Source organism: Equus caballus, chromosome X (genome assembly GCF_041296265.1).
Source record: "Equus caballus isolate H_3958 breed thoroughbred chromosome X, TB-T2T, whole genome shotgun sequence".
NCBI lineage: Eukaryota > Metazoa > Chordata > Mammalia > Perissodactyla > Equidae > Equus > Equus caballus.
In genome coordinates, this window is record NC_091715.1 from 31,309,687 (window position 1) to 31,329,723 (window position 20,037).

Sequence of the window (20,037 nt, forward strand, 5' to 3'; positions counted from 1 at the left end):
TCAGAGTGAGAATTATGTGAAATTGATACCTGGATATTCTACTCATCAGCTATCCGTTCTATAAACCGAGGAGTAAGAGAATTAATAGTTATTAAGTAATATAAATTACATGCTTTGTATGTGTTATGTCATTTAATTCTTCTCCAATTTGTGCAATTTTTACAGATAAGGAAAGTTAGAATCCGAAAGGCTAAATAATTTGCTTAAAGTTATAGAGAGGGCAGTGCTGAGGTTGAACACAGGTTGAAGCTGAAGGTCAACCTGACATATCAGATGTGTTTGATCCCAATGTCTGAGCTCTGTGGGCTACTATTCTGCCTACAGGATACATATTCTGCCTCACAGATCTCATCATTCCAGCTTGGCTTTTCACACTGTAAAAGAAAATCCTAATGAAAAGAGAAAAGGAGAGAGAAAAAAAACAAGCAAACAAAGGAAAAGCCAGCAAAGTAAGCTGGAGCAACAGCTGGGGCTTCAAAAATGTGGAAATTTAGACTGATGAAACAAAGGCTATCTTGTAGCATGGATTAGCATATAACATCTTATAAACATCTATGTGCCAGGATGTGAAATGGAAAATGCATAGGCTCTGAAAGTTAGAACTTCAATGACCATTAGACCCTTTTACATTGGGATCTGCCATTTCACAGCAGAGGACCAGGCAACTATTTCAAGCAGTTCCAGTGACAGGAGATGCATGTAATATTTGAGATAGTCCATCCCATTTTTGAACTACTGTCATGGTAATAATGAGCAAACATCTAATACCTGTGATTTCTACTTCTGGATCCTAGTTCTGTCCCTGAAGCAACATAGAATTCACTAATTGAGCAAATACTTTTTGGCCATGTCCTAAATATGAATTGAAGAGAATTCTTAGCCTGCAGGTGAAGAAAATCTGCTGGATGTCTGGATTTGCAGCATTCTGGTTCCTGGGATAGTTTTTTCTTATTGTGTCTTGTGAACTTGTTGACTGATACTCTAGGAAATGTCTCAGTAGCCAAGCTATTGGGACTTTGGTGGGAACTCACCACTCTGAACTTGCTACGTGAGACATGAACATCTTTAAGATATTCTTTCTCCATGTGCTGATTCAGTTAAGCATAGAATGCTAAGGGAACAATTAGGAGGACAGTTTGTCTAGATTTGGTGAGAAAAGGTGTTCCAGATCCAGCAGACGTTAGAACTAATTTTAAAAAACAAAGGAAGAGGGGCTGGCCCCGTGGCTGAGCTGTTGAGTTCGCGCGCTCCGCTGCAGGTGGCCCAGTGTTTCGTTGGTTCGAATCCTGGGCGTGGACACGGCACTGCTCATCAAGCCACGCTGAGGCAGCATCCCACATGCCACAACTAGAAGGACCCACAACGAAGAATATACAACTATGTACTGGGGGATTTGGGGAGAAAAAGGAAAAATAAAAAATCTTAAAAAAAAAATCTTTAAAAAAAAAAAAGATAAAGGAAGAGTCAGCCGGGAAAAGTTGGATCATAGGGGTCGGGGGTGGGGGACATGTCCTCAGGAGAAGGAACACGGTGTATGATGGCACAAAGGCATGAGAGAACGTGAGATGTTTGAATAACTGCAAAGACTCAGTATGACTTCCTTAAAGTTTTTTCAACTTTGAGGTATAATTTATGTACAATAAACTGTATCCATTTATGCAATTCAGTAAGATTTTTAAGAAAAACCAACTTTATTGTGATATAATTTATGCATAATATAATGCACATCTGTTAGTGTACAGTTCTCAAAGTTTTTTATAATTGTGGTATAAAACATGTAACGTAAAATTTACCATTTTAACTATTTTAAGTGTACAGTTTGGCAATGTTAAGTATATTCACATGTGGCACACAATCTCTTGGATAACAGTAAACTGCACTCGCTTGACCTCCTTTATAGGATTTTACCAAGAAAAATAATTAGTATTACCCTTTATATTTTCATAACACTTGGATTGAAAATATACTGGTAATGAGGACATTGATCAAATGAGCCTCATGGCTGGTAATCATTAAAGTAAATTTATTTTTCTCTGTCACTATCCCATTAAACTCAATGAAAGTAGTTCTTTCCCTGATCTAGGATGAAACTTGAACAGGCTTCACAACTTGTTTCATCACTTAGAGATAATAGAAAATCTTGGGGCCGGCCCCATGGCTGAGTGGTTAAGTTTGCATGCTCCACTTCGGTGGCCCAGGGTTTCGCTGGTTCGGATCCTGGGCGCGGACCTAGCACCGCTCATCAAGCCATGCTGGGGTGGCATCCCACATAGTACAACTAGAGGCACTCACAACTAGAATATACAGCTATGTACTGGGGGGGCTTTAGGGAGAAGAAGAAAAAAAAAAAGATTGGCAACAGTTGTTAGCTCAGGTGCCAATCTTAAAGAGAAAATCTCGTGGTCACTATAAGGCCATGGACACAGAATAATTTAATAAATTATGGCCAAGAAGTTAGGAGATAGGACAGACCATAATTAACATGAAATTCCTTTGATTCTGAGTGTGAAAAGTCTTTCCCACACACTTTCCTAAAAATGTATAGCACTGAGGATAAATATGAAACATTGAGCAAGACGTGAAGGTGGCTGTCACTGGCCTCTGGAGATGGTTGTCCACTGATGGGGAAGGGTTTGAAGAGTTGATTAATTTTCATTGCTACATAAAATTTCATGGTATAAACATACCACTGTTTAATCATCATTTTTGAAGATTAACTATTGTGTTGTTTCAAATATTTTGCCACATCAAACAATGTGTCAGTGCACACATTTATGCATAGCTCTTGTGACTTTGTGCAAGAATTTCTCTAGATAGTTAATCACAGAGTACAATTCCTGGGTCATAGGGGACGAGGATCTTCAACATTTAAAGATATTGCCAAATTGCTCTTTAGGAGTTTGTCTTGTTACTATCTTCATAAAAACCTTTAAGTGTTTATTAATCTGATAGATGTGAAATTGTACTTCATTGCCATTTTAATTTGCATTTCACTGATTATGAATGATATATTAGTCCGTTTGGGCTGCCATGACAAAATACCATAGACTGGGTGGCTTAAACAACAGGAATTTCTTTCTCAGGGTTCTGGAGGCTGGGAGTCTGAGATCAGGGTGCCAGCAGGGTCTGGTTCTGGTGAGAGCTTGCAGATGGCTGCCTTCTCACTGTGTCCTCACACAGCAGAGAGCGAGAAACCAACCAAGCTCTCTGAGGTATCTTTTTATAAGGACACTAATCCCATCATGAGGGCCCCACCCTAATGACCTCATCTAACTCTGACTACCTCCAAAGGCCACATTGCCAAATACCATCATCTTGGGGGCTAGGGCTTCAACATAAGGCCATTCAGTAAGGTTTAATCCATGTGTACATTCATGAAACCACTGCCACAATGAACTTACAGAATGTTTCCAGTTTCCTAAGGTCCCTTTCAGTCTATCCCTCCCTCCACCACTGGCCACAAGACAACAATGGTTTACTTTCTATCTCTATGGATTAGTTTGCCTTTTCCAGAGTTTCTTGTAAATGGAATCATACAGAATGTACAATTTTGTGTCTGGCTTCTTTCACTCAGCAAAATGATGTTGAGATTTATTCATATTGTGGTGTGTATCAGTAATTTATTCCCTTTTATTGCTGAGTAGTATTTCGTTGTATGGATATTCTATATTTTGTTTATCCATTCACCTATTGATAGACGTTCATGTTGTTTTCAGTTTGAGGCAATTATGAATGAATGAAACTGGTATGAATGTACTAGTCTTTTTGGGGTCATATGTTTTCATTTCTCTTGGGAAAATGCCTGGAAGTGGAATGACTGTGCAGTATTCTTAACTTTTTAAGAGGCTGACAAAAGTTTTCCAAAGTAGTTTTACCATTTTACTTTCCTACCAGCAATGTACAAGAGTTCCAGTGTTGCCACATCCTCTCCAACACATCATATTGTTGTTGTTGCTGTTGACTTATTGTGGTCATCCTGGTGGTCAGGTACTGGTATCTCATTGTACTTTAATTTGTATTTCCCTAAAATGCTGGATGTCTTTTAAAGATGTTGAATATCTTTTCATGTGCTTTTTGGCCACTTATATGTCGTCTTTCATGAAGTTCCTGTTCAAATCATTTGCCCATTTTTAATTGGATTGTTTTCTGATTTTTGAGGCATAACATATTTTTGTATATTATACGTACAAGTTCTTTGTCAAGTATATGTATTATATTTTCTTCCATTCTTTGGCTTACTTTTTAATTTTCTTAATGGTGTCTTTTGACAAGCGAAAGTTTTTAATTTTGATAAAGTCCAATTTATTCATTTTTTTTAATGATTCATTCTTTTGGTCTCTAAGAAATCAAAACTGACATGAAAAAAATTTTCTCCTCTGTTTGTTTCCAGAAGTTTTGTAGTTTTAGCTTTCACGTTTCAGTCTGTTTTTTCTAATTTATTGCATTTCATAGATATATATCTATATTATTATTAGACACATAATATTACATATTACATATATCACAATACATTATATACATCACATATAATATGATATAAACTAATATACATATATATAATATAATCTATCATATATTATAATTTAATGTTAAATTATATATAATAGTATATAATATTGATAACATAATCAATTATATTGATTATTAATAAATAATATAATGCTATCACAAATATCTTAGTGTATATATATTAGTTTAGATCCTATTGTATACAATATATGTGTACACACTATAATCTGATAAGATGTATATTTATCTATTTATTTATTAAAGATAAGGACTGAAGTTCATTTTTTCCCATATGGGTATCCGATTGTGCAAGCACTGTTTGTTGAAAAGATTATCCTTTCTCCATTGAATTATCTTGGTGACTTTATTGAAAATCAACTGACTCTGGACCTTTAATTCTGTTCCGCTGATCTGTGTTGTCTATCATTTCACCAGTACTACACTGTTTTTATTACTGTAGCTTTATAATAAGACTTGAATTCAGGTAATGTATGTCCTCCAACTTGTTCTTCTTTTAAAAATTGTTTTGGCTACTCTAGGTCACTGTCATTTCAGCATATGGTATTGTAGAGGGAATTGCAAAAGATTAGGACTGAGAGTTAGGGTAGGGCCAGACAATGCAGGGTATTGTTAGTCAGGCTACATTGTTTTGTCCTGAAAACAATGGAGGTGTTTTAAAGAATTATTAGCGAAGAAGTAACATGGTTATATTTCCCTTCAGAAAATCAGTCTGGGAAACCAGTGGAGAGGATAGGACCAAAGGTTGAAAGACTAATACCAAAGCTGTTTTAGTAATCTAGGAAACAGATGATGGGGCCAGCCCAGGGCCAAGTAGTTTGGCTGCCGGAGGTTTTGCTGGTTCTGATCTTGGGTGTGGACCTAGCACTGCATATCAAGCCATGCTGAGGTGGTGTCACACACAGCAGAACTAGAAGGACCTACAACTAGAATACACAACTATGTACTGGGGGGCTTTGGGGAGAAGAAAAAGAAGAAAAAAATAAAGATTGGCAACAGATGTTAGCTCAGGGTCAGTTTTAAAAAATAAATAAATAAAACCCTCAGGATCTTCCTTAAAAAAAAGATGATAAGGATCTGCTTTAGGACATTGAAACTAGAACAGTGCTGTCAAATAGAATTCTCTGTCATGATAGTAATGTTCTAGAACTGCTCTGTCTGATAAAGTAGCCAGATGTTTCTGCAGAGTTGTTGAAATAGGACCAATCAAGGAATTGAATTTTTATCTTATTTAATTTTAATTAATTTAAATCTAAATTTAAATGGCTATGTGTGGCTAGTGGCTACTGGCTACTGTATGGGACAGTGCAGAACTTGAGGAAGGAATGGCCTTTAGAGATAATAAGGAGAAAAAATGGAAATGATTTAATCACTGATGGATGTCAGATTAGGGGATAAGGTAGAGAAAGAAGTTAAAGATGACACCCAAGTTTCTGTACAGCAGTGAATTATTTAACATTTGTATTGGGGCCGGCCCCATGGCCAAGTGGTTAAGTTTGCGCACTCTACTTCGGTGGCCCAGGGTTTCCCCGGTTCGGATCCTGGGCGCGGACACGGCACCACTCATCAGGCCATGTTGAGGCGACGTCCCACATGCCACAACTAGAAGGACCCACAACTAAAATATACAACTATATACTGGGGGGACTTGGGGGGAAAAAGCAGGAAAAAACCCCCAGAAAATTGGCAGCAGTTGTTAGCTCAGGCGCCAATCTTTAAAAAAAAAAAAATTTGTATTACCACTAGAGTATAAACTTAATGAGGGTGGGGACTACCTGTCTTAGTCAATATTTTATCTCCAACACCTTACATACTGCCCAGCATATAGCAGGCACTCAGTGAATATTTGTCCAAGGGTGAAAGGAAGGGAGGGAGGGGAAACAATCTGATAAGGCATTAGCCACATTCAATATGATAAGAGACTAATATGAGAAGAAAATCCAGGAGGGGAAGTAGATAATTATAATATCTGATGTATACTGAGGACTTACTATGGTCAGGCACTGCTCTCTATTCTTTCTTACTGGCGCTGCATCATTTAACCTGCAGAACAGTCCTCTAAGTCAGATATTATTCCCATTTTACAGATTCGAAAACTGAAAATTAGACAAGGAACCTGAATTGCAGCGCCAAGAGAGAAGTATGGATTCCAGATGTTGATTTTGGAATCATCAGTAGAGGATGTTTACTGAAACATGTGAACGGAAGTGTTTTCTCCAGAAGAGAGATTAAAGAATGAAAATAGAGGTCTATGGGGAGAGAATCCTTGAAAGGAAACTGAGAAGTACTGAAGAAAGTTGTATGTATGTAGGAGGAAACCCAGATGAGAGTCGTGTCCGAAAAACTGCGAGAGAAGGAGTTGAGGAAGGGGAGGGAGTGGCCCATATGTCACAGGCTGGAGAGAAACCTTCAGAGATAAAAACTGAAATGTGGCCCATGTATTTCATGAATTTAGCAGCTAGGTCTCTGGGTCCATGGCAGAAGCAGTTTCCTGAACTGGTGGAGACAGTCAGCTTACAAGGCACCAAGGAGTGAACAGAAAATGCAATGATAGGAAGTAAGAACCTTTGTTCCTAAGGATAAAAAGATAAGGTCGTATCCAGAGGTGGGACTGTGGATTGTCAATGTTGTTGTTTTAAGAAGGCAAATATTTGAGTATGCTTATGAAAGAAAAGGCTATTGTGGTGAGGGGGAGGTTGAAATGGCAGGGTATGGGAGTGAGAAGCCTAACAATGGATTTCGTTATCTACAGTAAAGCTGTGCATTGTGGTCGGCAGAGCCATGCCAGCCCATGAACTTGGAATTACTGATCTGAGACATGATAAATATGGAAGTGCAAAATAAACATTTAGAAATGTTTATAGCTATTCGACAGAGTTATTTGATACCTTTGAATCTAAATATTTAAAAACTAGGAGCTTGCATTTTATACATCCTTCTTTGGTCATTGTTGCTTTTCTAGTGGTTCATTTTTATGACGTTTTACAAAAACATAAAACAAACAAAAAGATTGGTCCTGAATGGATTGGATATTTTTTAAAAAGGTCCTTCATCACAGTCTGAGAACCACAATTAAAAAAAAAAAAACCCAAAACACTGAGACAATGATGAAGCAAGCATGGTAAAATGTTAACATTTAGGAGATCTAGTTGATGGGCATGTGGGAATTATTTGTACTTTTATAAAAACTTCTATAAATGTGAAATTACTTCAAAGCAAAATATTTTTTAAAAAGCTTTAAGAGTAATGAATGTAGATACCACATCAGGGAATTAATATAAGTAAAGAAGAGTCAACTCTTCCGCTGAAGTTGAAAGGAGGGAGGGAAGTATGAGTGTAGATTTCGTCAGGTTTGTAACTAGCACCCCTGCCTGGGATTGGGGTGGAGTCTCTGTTCTCTCTGTGCAGTAAGAACTGAGTGCTTTTGCTGAAAGGGAGTCTCTTAGCTTTGTACCCCCAGAGGCTGACCCTGAGACAGGGTTTATATGCAAGCAGTTTATTTGGGAGTTAATTCTGAGAATCACCATTAGGGTAGTTAAGGAAGTGAGACGGGGGAGAGAAGTAAGCTGATAAAGTGCATCTTATGGAACAAGTTTCTGCCATGGGCAACTGGGACTCAATCCTGCTGGGAAACGCTAGGAAACAGTGCAGAACATACATCAGAATTACCCCATCTTGGGGCAGGAGAACGGAAATATTTATCCTCCAACTCCCATATGTCATTGGCTGGGAGCTGCTTCTAGGGGCATTAACTTCCTTTTGCTTCCAATCTTCCCCAGATCAACTGAGAGAAAGGCTTCCAGTTAAGAGTTGCAGGTGCTTGAAGTAGGGTGAAGCTGGCACATACTGAAGTGAGGGGTTATTTGTAGGCACTGACAACATCTGCTATGATGAGATAGGAAGTGAGGGAAAATATGATTTGAAGAGAATGATGGAAGTTAAAAAATAATACTAGTGGGAATGGGCAAAGGAACCAACTAGGGAATGTGTGCTTGATTGCCACTTGAGAACTGGGTTGGAGTCCGTGGATTTATCATGGTTTCAGTCCTCCCGTGACCATAATAGTGGGTCACATATAGAAGCTGTGAGCTAGTCAGGTATTTGACTTTTATTATTTTCCTTAGCAACTGCATAAACCTATGAGTACATCTCACTAAGATTTTGGACCGTGAAAACATTTGCTTGCATCTTTTGATGCAAGCTGAGTCTTTTCCCTGTATGTATTTAGGCTGTTGATTTTGTGAACTTCAGTATAGAAATTTGCATTTATATCATTCCATTGCTTTCAAGATTTCTAGTCTTCAGGTATGAGTAAGTTCCATAAGGTAGTCAGGCCAAATCTCCTTCAGCACTGGACTCATGTGCCAGCCCAGTGCTAGTAGTGGGTATTATATGAAAATAAGATGATCTCTGCCCTCAAACGCTCAGAGACATGCAGGAGGAGAGAAACCTGTAAAGAGACAAGCAGGGCATAGTGGATTGAGTGCTGTGATGGGGGTACATAGATGCTCAGTTAACATTTGCTGAATGACTGAATGAAATGTGATCCAATGTACTAACTATTCCTCTTGTCATGATAAGCTTATCTTCTGGGTTATTATCTAGGTTCTTGATAAAATGTTGCAAAAGGTATGTTCTTAGATGAAGTTAGCAACTATGGACTTAAAGTGGTTTCAAGGAAAAATGGAGATATTTGCCATTATGTGGTGAGAAGATTTTCTTAACTCTTCCATATGCAAACTGGCCAAAATGGAAGAAAACACTGTGACCCATAGTTTCCAAATTTGTTTTTATGGGAGGGGAGGATGACACACATGAGTCATTTTCATTTCTGTTAACTAATTATCTCATAACTTTTGAACCATAGGGGTCACGATGCTTCTTGTATGGCTGTTAAATTTAACAGAGAAGTGTCATTTAGGCCTCGAGGAATCCAGCTCAATAGTGATGTCGACGAAAATAATCCATAACCAACCTATAAATGAAAATTTGGGTGAGTTTATTCTGAGCTGAAATCTGAGGACCATGGCCCGGGGCCTTTCTTCCCGAAGGAAGAAAGGGCACCGAAGAAGTGGGGTGCACAGAGTGGTTATATACCCCCAAACAGGATGTTTCACATAGGATTGAAATGTTCCTCCCACAATAGTCACAAGATTGCCCTGTCAGCACAGCACTTGATGGACACAGCAGGAAGCAAATCTATTGTCTTGAGCTGGGTGGTCACAGGTGAGTGCAGCAATCAGTTCCTAGCCTGAGGAAAGATGCTTAATCCTTAAAGAAATGCCAAGGTTGGAGGGGGAGGGAAGTCAGTTACAGGAGGTTACCAGACAAGCACAATAAACAAATGCAGATTTAAGTCCTTGCCTTCCCCATTGATTAAGAGTTTCTAGAGAGAAGGTCATCTCCTTTCTTCTTCCTGGTACAGAGAGGGAGATACCTTTACAGACAGAGATTTCCTTTACAATGTAAATATCTCCTAACAAAGGGCAAGCAAGTTCTACTTTTCAGTTGCTTTCCTGTCTGCAAAGAAACCAGCCTCAAATAGTCATCATGCCAAAGAGACATATTTTGGGGTGGCCAAATCCAGGTCCCCACATTATATTTTAGCTATTTTACAATTATTTCATTAGCCAGGCAACAATGTCATAACATTCACTTGCATATAACTCTAGGGGCAAAGATAGAAAAATTCTAGTTGTTTCCCTGTCTCAAAGAGTTCAAAATATTTTGTTTACCATCATCCTTTCATTCTTAACAAGATTTCCATTTTATTTTGAAAAAATGATTGCTTATTCATTCAATCGATATTATTCAGCAGTGATTATATTCATGAGTGTACTGGAGACAAAGAATGTTAGAAGAAGAAAGGAAGGTCTCTGCCATCAAAAAGTTCAGAGCCTTGCAGGGGAAGAGAGACCTGTAAGCAGGCAAGAACAGTGATTGAAGTGCCATCACAGACCAGGAAAAGAAGAGAACATCTCTGTCTAGAGAAATTAGTGGAGACTTTCAGAGGACTTCACATTTTATTTGGTCTTAGGGAATGGTGAAAACATTTTGTAGATATCAGGGAGAAATAAGGTGGCTTGGAAGTTAGGAAAGGAAGGGAGAAGTGGTAGTAGGAAAGTCATTTCAGCAAAGGGAAAAGCAGATATGCGATCAGAGATCTTGGCAGGCCATGGAATACTCTGGGAATAGATAAGCATAAGCATAGGCATAAGCATAGGTTTCTGTGAGGAGGAGGAGAGGGAGAGAGGTGATGAAGAGCCCTAGGGGATGTGCTAAGAGCTTTGTACTCTGCTTTGCAGGGCAGCAGGGACTGAACAGGAAGGGAACACCGTTGTGGCCACCTCTAAGATACAGATGGATTCCCACCCAAAACTTGGTTAGGACGTGGAGATCAGTGATCTCACACTCACACACCCCAAAAGGGTATGGAAAGATGAATCTCTCACATAATGAGGCTTTCTGGGCAGAGCAGGGTAGCTCCCAAGTAAGTCCTGAAATTGCTTCAGAGAGCAGGGAGAGAACATTGACTTGGAGTTTCTATGGTGGTTAGGGAGTGGAGCCAGGGTGAAGATATCCATACATGGGAAGGGGCTTGTGTGATTTGAATCCCCAACTAGCGCCAAAAGATGGAGTCACCCAGGTTTTCTCATAAGCCTCACCACTTGTCGGGCAGAAGGAGAAGAGGGTAGGGTGCGACTCAAAAGCTGTCAGTATTCAAACCACAAAAAAAGGAGATATTACACTAGCATGATCAGATTTTGAAAATAAGAAGAAGAAAACCCCAGGAACAGTGAGAAGATAACTTAGAAAAGGATGAGGCTAGACCACAGAAACCTGCAGGAGGAAAGGAGGACCTGCACTATGACAGTGAAAATGAGGATGGTTTAAGGAATGTTTCTGAGGAAGAATGGAGATTTGGTACCCAATGAACATGGTGGTGAGTGAGAGAGGCTACTCAGGGGTAACTTTGAGAGCTGGTTGTGTAACTGGAGAAACAGTGAAAAGTAAGGTAGGATGTATAGGAGAAGGGCTATGAGTTATTTCACTTTCATGTGTTTTGAAATGTGTCGACCTAGGGCCACCTCATCCTTTGAGAAATGCGCCACAGTAGTTCTAGACTCTGCCTTTTTCTAGGTCAACTTGAGTATCATACATCATAATGGTGAAAATTAAAGTCCCTCTGCGAAGCTCAGTTGAGCATGATATCCTTTTCATTTTCTAAGGAACTTTTATTGGTTCTTTCCTTATTTCAAAAGTAATACATGTTTCGTGTAAACAATTATAAGATATAGACAAGTATGGATAGGAAAATATAAATGACCCATAGTCCCTCCGCATGGAAATTATAACATATCATGTTCGCATATTATTTTCCAGAGTGTGCCATTGGAGCTCATATATGAGAAAAACTTTGTCGAAACAAGTGAGAAGAAGCTTTAAAGAGGAAGTAATGTTTGATTTGGCTCTTTGGAGATTTGGGGGACATTTACCAGCCGTAAAGGGGGTGAAGGTGGGCTGAGAGTAGAGGTATAGGAGAACAGAGAAGGATACACATTTTAAAGTTGAGATCATACAAATAACCTAATATTTTAACTTAATATATTATGAGCACAATTTTTAAGTGAAATTTTTTGCAGTGAAATATATACATAGGAAATATATCATATTATGTCTACCTTCAGGAAAGACCAAAATGGATGTTTTTGAAACTATTTTTGAAACTGCTGTTTTGGAAATGTGAGCCAGCCTGCCACAACAGTCTCTTATCACCAACTCAAGTGTCAGTTTCTGAGCACTGGCCTTGCTGGCTTCCCTGCTGACTTCGGCCCCATGGGTCAACAAGTGTGATTGCCTGAATAGTTACTTTCCCTCATATTTGGAAACTCTGACGTTTTGATAGTTGCTGTAATTAAAGATCTTTATAGATAGAAATTAGACTTAGAATTCCCTAGGGCTCAAATTTAACTGCAAGTTTTGCTTTTATTTTTTTGGTTTTTGGTGAGGAAGATTTGCCCTGACCTAACATCTGTGGCCAATCTTCCTTTTTTTTTTTTTTTTTTTTTTTGCTTGAGTAAGATTAGCTTTGAGCTAACATCTGTGCTGATCTTCCTCTATTTTTTTGTATGTGGGATGCCACCACAGCATGGCTGATGAGCAGACTAGGTCTGCTCCTGGAATCCAAACCTCTGTGTACCGAGGACCACCAAAGTGGAGTGCGTGGAACTTTAATCACTTGGCCATGGGGCTGGCCCAAAGTCTTGCTTTTTAAACAATTGGAATACATTGTGGTAGAGAAGTCAACTGCCAGACTATGAGGCCCTGGGGATGTGTGCTCTTGTAGGTCAAGAAAGGGGATTCTGTGATGGAAAAAAATCTGTTGATAATGCTGTTAAATTCTTTTGCTCTCTTTCTTGGAAGATTGTATTGATAGTTGTGTGTGACTAACTTCCTGTTGAGTGATTTTGACGTTTTGTTTGTATTATGGGTAAAGTATGCCAGATAGTCCATATTTCTGACTCTGGAATTAAAGCAAAGAAATTTTTAGATGGGACACTACCCACTCCTCTTTCTCTCACTTTCTATGTCAGACCTGATCAAATGTCTGGACAAGGAGGATCTCACTCTGCAAGTTCAGTTTTTATGAAGTGCTGTTTTCAAACACAGTGATGACTTCTCTTGTTAAAAGCAGATTATCAGTCTTTCTGTTTTGCTTGCCACTAGGAATTGTGAGAGTACTTTTTTCTGTAATGCAGCAAATGTTTGGCCATTTCTTACTGCCTAAAGAAGTACACCCCATTTAAACCTCTCCATAAGTCAGATTCTCCCATATGACTCATTTTATGAGAATCACTTTTAGAAACTGCATGATGAAGTGTTTTTCAGTCCTCTGGATTATTTACCATAGAAGTGATTTAATGCACTAAATCCCTAGGGTGGTTTCAATTACAGTGGAAGGAATACTCTAGATTCCACATGAAATATTGAGAGCCTAGGATTCTAGTGGTTCCACAATTAAGCAGTGTGTGTCAGTTATCTATTGCTACAATAATGCTAGCTAATAAACTGCCAAACCTCAGTAACGTAAAAATCACAACCAGGGTTCCACTTCCAGCATAAAAGTGAAACATGCCCTGTAGACCAACTTCCAAAAATATTGGTGAAAATTATTTTTGAAACAACCATTTAAAGTCTCTGGAAATGGTCCTAAGGGCATACAGCAAATGAAGAAATATTTATTCAAGAAAATCTATTAACACTTGGAGATTATAGCAAGAGTCTGTGGTATTTCAACTGATACCCACTCCATCCTTCTCCCCTCCCAGCTCAGTGAAATGGAAACTCCACTCAGGAGTGGAGTAACAAACAGGGCTCCTCCTACCTCCAGCTCTTAGTCCAAGGGCTATCTTTAGGGGAAGGGCATGACATCAACATTTCTCATCTTGCCCCCAGCTACTTGTCCCTAGGGCTAAGTTCTGGGCAAGAATGGTTGAGAGATGGGTGCTTGCTTCTTCCTCCCAACCACCACTCATGGGATGGAGACTCTACCTTGGGTCTGGCATCACTGAGTATACTGGGACTTCATCATCCTTACATAGATTGGTAATCCATTTGTGATCCACACTGAGAGAGGCAAGGTGAGAAGAGCTGAGGCTACTCCTCTCTCCGTAAGTGTTCAGCTCCTAAAGCAAGGGTGTCACTCAGAGAAAAATGTCCCATTGTCTCCACCCCTAGCTCCAGAGCTGTGGCTCAGAGATTTTCCCTGGAGGATAAGCAGGCCTTAAAACAGAGAATGCTGAACCCCTTACCAAAGGAACTGACTTCATTTGCAATAGAGTATGGAGAAGTTTAAACCTAAGGGCACTCTCAAAAACAGTGGAAGTTGTGATGAAAGGCAATTGGGAAGAGGTTGGTAGATTAATTGGAGATATAGACAAAACTGTAGGCTGGCTGATTTTCTGGAGAGAAGCTGAGAAAAGACACCCAGGAGGAGCCTTCCTGGAGATGGAACAAGTCTTAAACATTGACCTAAGTAACACTTCACGAGAGCCTGGATTTGATTGGATTAGTCTGTGGAACAATTTATGCTTCAGGGCATTGTTAAAAACAGTAGAGTGAGCAATCAGCTGGTAATTAGTGGAGCTTAACAGTTGGATGTGGTCAGAGAAAGAGACAAAGAGTTCTGCCAAAACTAATGTCATCCCAGGGTGACGGGGGTCATACCCAAGTCTGTACCCCATGAGGAACAACATCAAAGGCTTCACAATGTGAGGGGAGGCTATACACTTTACTAAGTTGATCCAGCCAGTCACTAAACAATTAAACAGAAATGATAATAAGCACTTGGTGGCAGAACTAATACTCAGTTGCTACAATATATTTAAAATTTCCAGTTGCCAACAAAAAATTGTGAGACATGCCAAGAAACAGGAAAGTATGACCCATAGACCAGAACAAAAGCAGGCTCCAAGCAGATGTGGGATTTAACAGACAGACTTCAAAGTTACCATTATAAATATGTTCAAAGGATTAAAGGAAACCATGACTAAAGAAGTAAAGGAAGATCTGATGACAATGCTGCATCAAATAGAGAATACTAATAAGAATGGAAGTCATAAAAAGGAAGCAAATGGAAATTCTGGAGTTGAGAATTACAGCAACCAAAATGAAAAATTCACTAGAGAGCTGATTTAGTAGACTTGAACTGGCAGAAGAAAGAATAGTGAACTTGATGACAGGACAATTGAGATTTCCCAGTTTGAGGAGCAGAAAGAAAAAAGAAGGAAGAAAAATAGAAGGAAGTTTTTCAGGCTGAAAGCAAGAAACCCCAGGCAGTAATTCAAATCCATGCAAACAACAACAACAACAACAAAACACTGATACTGGTAAAGGAAACTGTAACTTTAAAAGGCAGTGTAAATGCATATTTATTTTCCTTTCCCCTCCTGACTGATTTAAAAATTAATTGTATAATGTATTGTGCATACAAGATATAAAATGTCATATATTTTCCAATAACAGCACAAAAGGGATGGGTGGAAGCAAAGCTGTACTGGGTTAAGAAAATGACTCCAGGAGGTAACTAGAGTCCACAGAAACAAATGAGGAGAATCATGAATGACAAATTAGGAGGTTAGTATAACAAATTCTATAAATATGTTTGCCCTTCTCTAAAGACATAGAGACATACAATTATATAAAGTGATAGTTATGTCAATATATTATTGATTTTTTAGAATCTATAGATTTAATATGTATAACAATAATACCACAATAAGGGGATGAATTGACTTTGCCGATCATGGCTGGGCTCACATATCTAAGGCCTTAGAAGGGACAACTGGACTGACTTGGCTCAGCTCCATTTGGTCTCTCATCTTCCAGCAGGCTAGCTTATACTCACTGACATGACAGAAGTAGGTGTTTCAAGTAAGAGTGAAAGAACACAAAGTCTCTTGAGGACCAGGCCCATTAATGGCCCTCCATCACGTCCCCATTTTATTTCCCCATGTAAGAGGTAAGGGCAGCCAAGATTTAAGAGGTGGGGATGTAGGTACCACGTCTTCGTTGGAAGAGCTGCAAAGTAACTTTTTTAAAAAAAATGTGGATACATGGAGTGGATACAGAGAATGGGATTATTGTGGCCACTTCTGCCAACCATCTACCACACAGTATTACAACCATTCATCCTGTACTTCCTTGCTCTCTTATAACCTTTTTCTATTTTGTCATTGGTTAATTAAAAAAGAACATATATATATATATTTATATAAATTATGTTCATGTTCATCCAGATTTGAGAGATGGATCCAAGTGCCAAGATGTCTATTAAAGTCCAGATTCTTCATTGCTTGTGGGTGGATACAAGAGCATCTCAACCCCTGTCCTTTCTTGTACTCATATTCAGTCATACTTACTAGCTTTCATTTAAAACACCCCAAATACTTCACTAGTTTGGGATTTGCCTATGCCATCTTTCTGGAATGTTCTTTCTCTTACCCCTTCTCTGCTTCATTTCCTATTCTTGCACCAGTTCTGTTTCAATGTCCCTTCCTCAGAGGATATTCCTTGATTACTCCATCTAAGTTAAGTCCCCTCATTGTCTCTTAAAGTAATTTATTTTTAATTTACATTTTTAAATGTGATGTGGTTCTCAATCAAGGATAATTTTGCCCTCAAGGGGACATTTGACAATGTCTAGAGATACTTTTAGCATCACAACTGGAGGGTGCTATTATTGTCTAGTGGATGGAGGCCAAGGATATTTCTGAATATACTATGCCAGGAACAGCCCTCCTGCCCCACAACAAAGAATTATTTAGTCCAAAATGTCAATAGTGCTGAGGTTGATAAACTCTGCTTTAGGTTACGCATGACAATTTGGAATTATGTATTTCTTTGGGTATTTAACATCTATCTTTCCCGCTAGACTGAATGCTCCATAAAGATGATGTAATGTCTTTTTTGTTTAACATTGAATATCTAGCATCTAACTCAGTGGTTGATACCAGGTAGCTGCACCATGAATTTGTTAAATGAAAGAAGGAAGAGCAGGCAGGAGGTAAGAAGGAAGGGAAAGACTTCCTAAGGATGGTGTATAAACATTTCTGGGTATAGAGAATGCTGTCAGTGTCCTACCCATACTCTCACATCCCGTAGCGTTTAGATGCGTATTTCCCTGATTTTCAAATGTCAGAACCTGTATTTCTTTGTGTGATGGCTTTTATTAGGCTGGCAGAGCCCACTCTGCCCAATAGCATGACGATCCAGAATGCTGGGGTGTTATTTTCCCCTGGAAAGTGTGTTTTCTGGTGTTCCATAAAGTTCTTCAGTGATATTAAGCTAATCAATAATGGACACTTTATTTGCCTCTTTCCCTACCCTGTCTCAGTTCCTCTCTTCCCTACTAGAGTTTCCTGGGAATACCTCCTGTGGTAGGCTGAATAATGGCCTCCCCCAAATAACCAGATCCCAGTCCCGTGAGCCTGCGAACGTTCCCTTATACGGCAAAAGAACATTCACGTATAAAATGATGTTAAGGATCTTGAGATGAGAGATTATTCTGTGTTATCCGATAGAACCTAAGTGCAAACACACATGCCCTTATAAGAGGGAGGCAGAGATAGGTTTGACACAGAAGAAGGAAATTTGACCACTGGAGCAAGATGCTCCACTGCTGGCTTTGAGGATGAAGGAAGGGAGCACAGACAAGGAATGCAAGGCGTGTAGCTCTGGGAGCTGGAAAAGGCCAGGAAACAGATTCTCTTCTAGAGCCTCCAGAAGGAGCGTGGCCCTGTTGGTAAATCGTTCTTAGCCCAGTGAAACTGTTTTAGACTTCTTACCTCCAGAGCTGTACAAGACTAAATATGTGTTTTTAAGCCACCAAATCTGTAGCAGTTCATTGTAGCAGTAAAGAGAATTTAATACAGATTTTGGTACCAGGAAGTGGGTTGCTGCTATAACAAATACCTAAAAATGTGGAAGTGGCTTTGGAATTGAATAATGGCTGTAGGCTGGAATAATTTTGAGGTGCATGATAGAAAAATCCTAGATTATCTTGAGCAGTTAATAGAAATATGAATGTTAAAAGTGCTGCTTGTGAGAGCTCAGAAGGAAGTGAGGAGCACAGTAGAGAAAGCCTTAGATAATACTTAAATCATCATAAACAGACTATTGATAAAATATGAGTGTCAAACGTGTTGCTGGTGAAGGTTTAGAAGGAAATTAGGAACATAATATTGGAAATTAGAGAAGAAGGGATTCTTGTTATGCAGTAGCAGAAATCTTGGCTGAATTGTGTCCTACAGTTATGTGGAAAGCAGAACTTGTAAGCAATGAATTGAAGATTTAGCTGAGCAGATTTCCAAGAAAATTGTGAAAGGCGTGTCCTTGTTTCTTTTTGCTACCTATAGTAAATTGCTAGAGATAAGACATAAATTGAGGGAAGAACTATTAAGCAAAAAGGAACCAGGACTTGAAGATATGAGAAATTCTCAACCTATCCAGATTACAAAAGACATTAAAATTAGAGGATTCACTGTCAAGAAAGCATCCTGTCGAAATTAAATCAAGGATGTAGCTAGACATCCTTTTGCTAGTACCTCTGAGGGATCAAAAGATCAAAGTATTCAGTCAAATAGAGGACTCTGAAGTGATACAGGATGTGAATCATGAATAAAGCCTGGCCATCTCGGCAGAAGCAGGGACTAGAGATGAGATTTTCCAGGAGGGATCTGTGAATGAGCCTCTTGTCTAAGAGCATGAATCCCTGTGACATACATGGGACACTAGAAGATTTTTGAGTATGTTAAATCAGTGGAAACAATGCCATCTTTAACTGAAAGGGTAGATAGAGGATGAAATGAAAGAAGGCTGTGAGACTCCCAAAATTTGACAAGCAGAAAATAGGCTAATAAAATTACTCAGCTGCAAACATGTGCTCTGTACAAAATAAAGATGATTCTGAGGGCAGAGCCTAGGGCCTAGAGGGCAGGTCTGTGGACCCAAGTGAAGTCATGGGGTCAGAGGAAGGAGCCTCAAGCTATAGTGGATTATTCTCAGGCTTTGAAAGTATGGAGATTTGCCTGCTTGCATATTGAAATTGCTTGGATCAGAGACTCCTTTCTTCCTACTTTGTCTCTTTTGGAATGGAAATGTCTGTAACTATCATCAGCTGGAAATGAAGCAAAAACAAAGCAGAAACACAAAATTGGTGAAGAAGAAAATTAAAATGAGAAAAAACAAGAAGAAACATCACTTGGTGTTTTGGCTTCACCGAGGACGGCGAAGAAAAGACACATCTGATCTTAAACTGAGCACAAGGTACACTTCTCTCTCTCAACAATGTTTACCTGGTTCTGACAGGTGAATTCATTGAGCATCTCATTGTGGCTTCCAAAATGGTCAAAGGATATTTTTCAAATAGTGTAAAATCAAAACATTCATACATATATGAAATGAACATGTGTTAAAAGATCCTGTTTACTCACTGAGGGAATGGGGAGATGTTATAGCTGGTTCAAAAGAGAATCCAAAGATTAGATACAGCCATATTGATCAAGAATATTTAAATGAATGTGTAAATAGGTGCAAAATTGGTTTTTGTACATCATAAGTGGGAGGGACAATTTAATCTCTAGTAGACAAGACAGTTTACATGTTTATCAGTGACCTACAACTAACAAAAGATTTTAAAACAGCTCAAAGACAACGCAAAGCTAGAATCAGATAACATGGACTGGTGTCCTAAAGACAGGGAAAAGTTTCCATTGAAACACACATTTACTTTTACAATGTTAAAGTCAAGCAGAAAATTACAATTCCCTCAAAATGAGGGTCTAGTTGATGAGGATTTTTAGGCTGCTTAATTTTAAAATGGTTTATGACTTTTAAAACTGCAGATGAGAAGCAGGCTCCGAGGACTGGAACTTTGCTTGCCCTTTTGAGACATTTGTGTTTGTGAAGGAAGGGGGGATGACCTTGTCGGGACCTGAAATTGGCCACCCC

General features: G+C 39.0%; 1 protein-coding gene across 4 annotated transcripts in view; it reads left to right on the top strand.

Moving 5' to 3' along the window:
• The window catches only part of SYTL5 (synaptotagmin like 5), a 277,903-nt gene that overhangs the window by 59,210 nt on the left and 198,656 nt on the right, over positions 1–20,037 (top strand). The gene's annotated exons all lie outside the window — the stretch shown is intronic.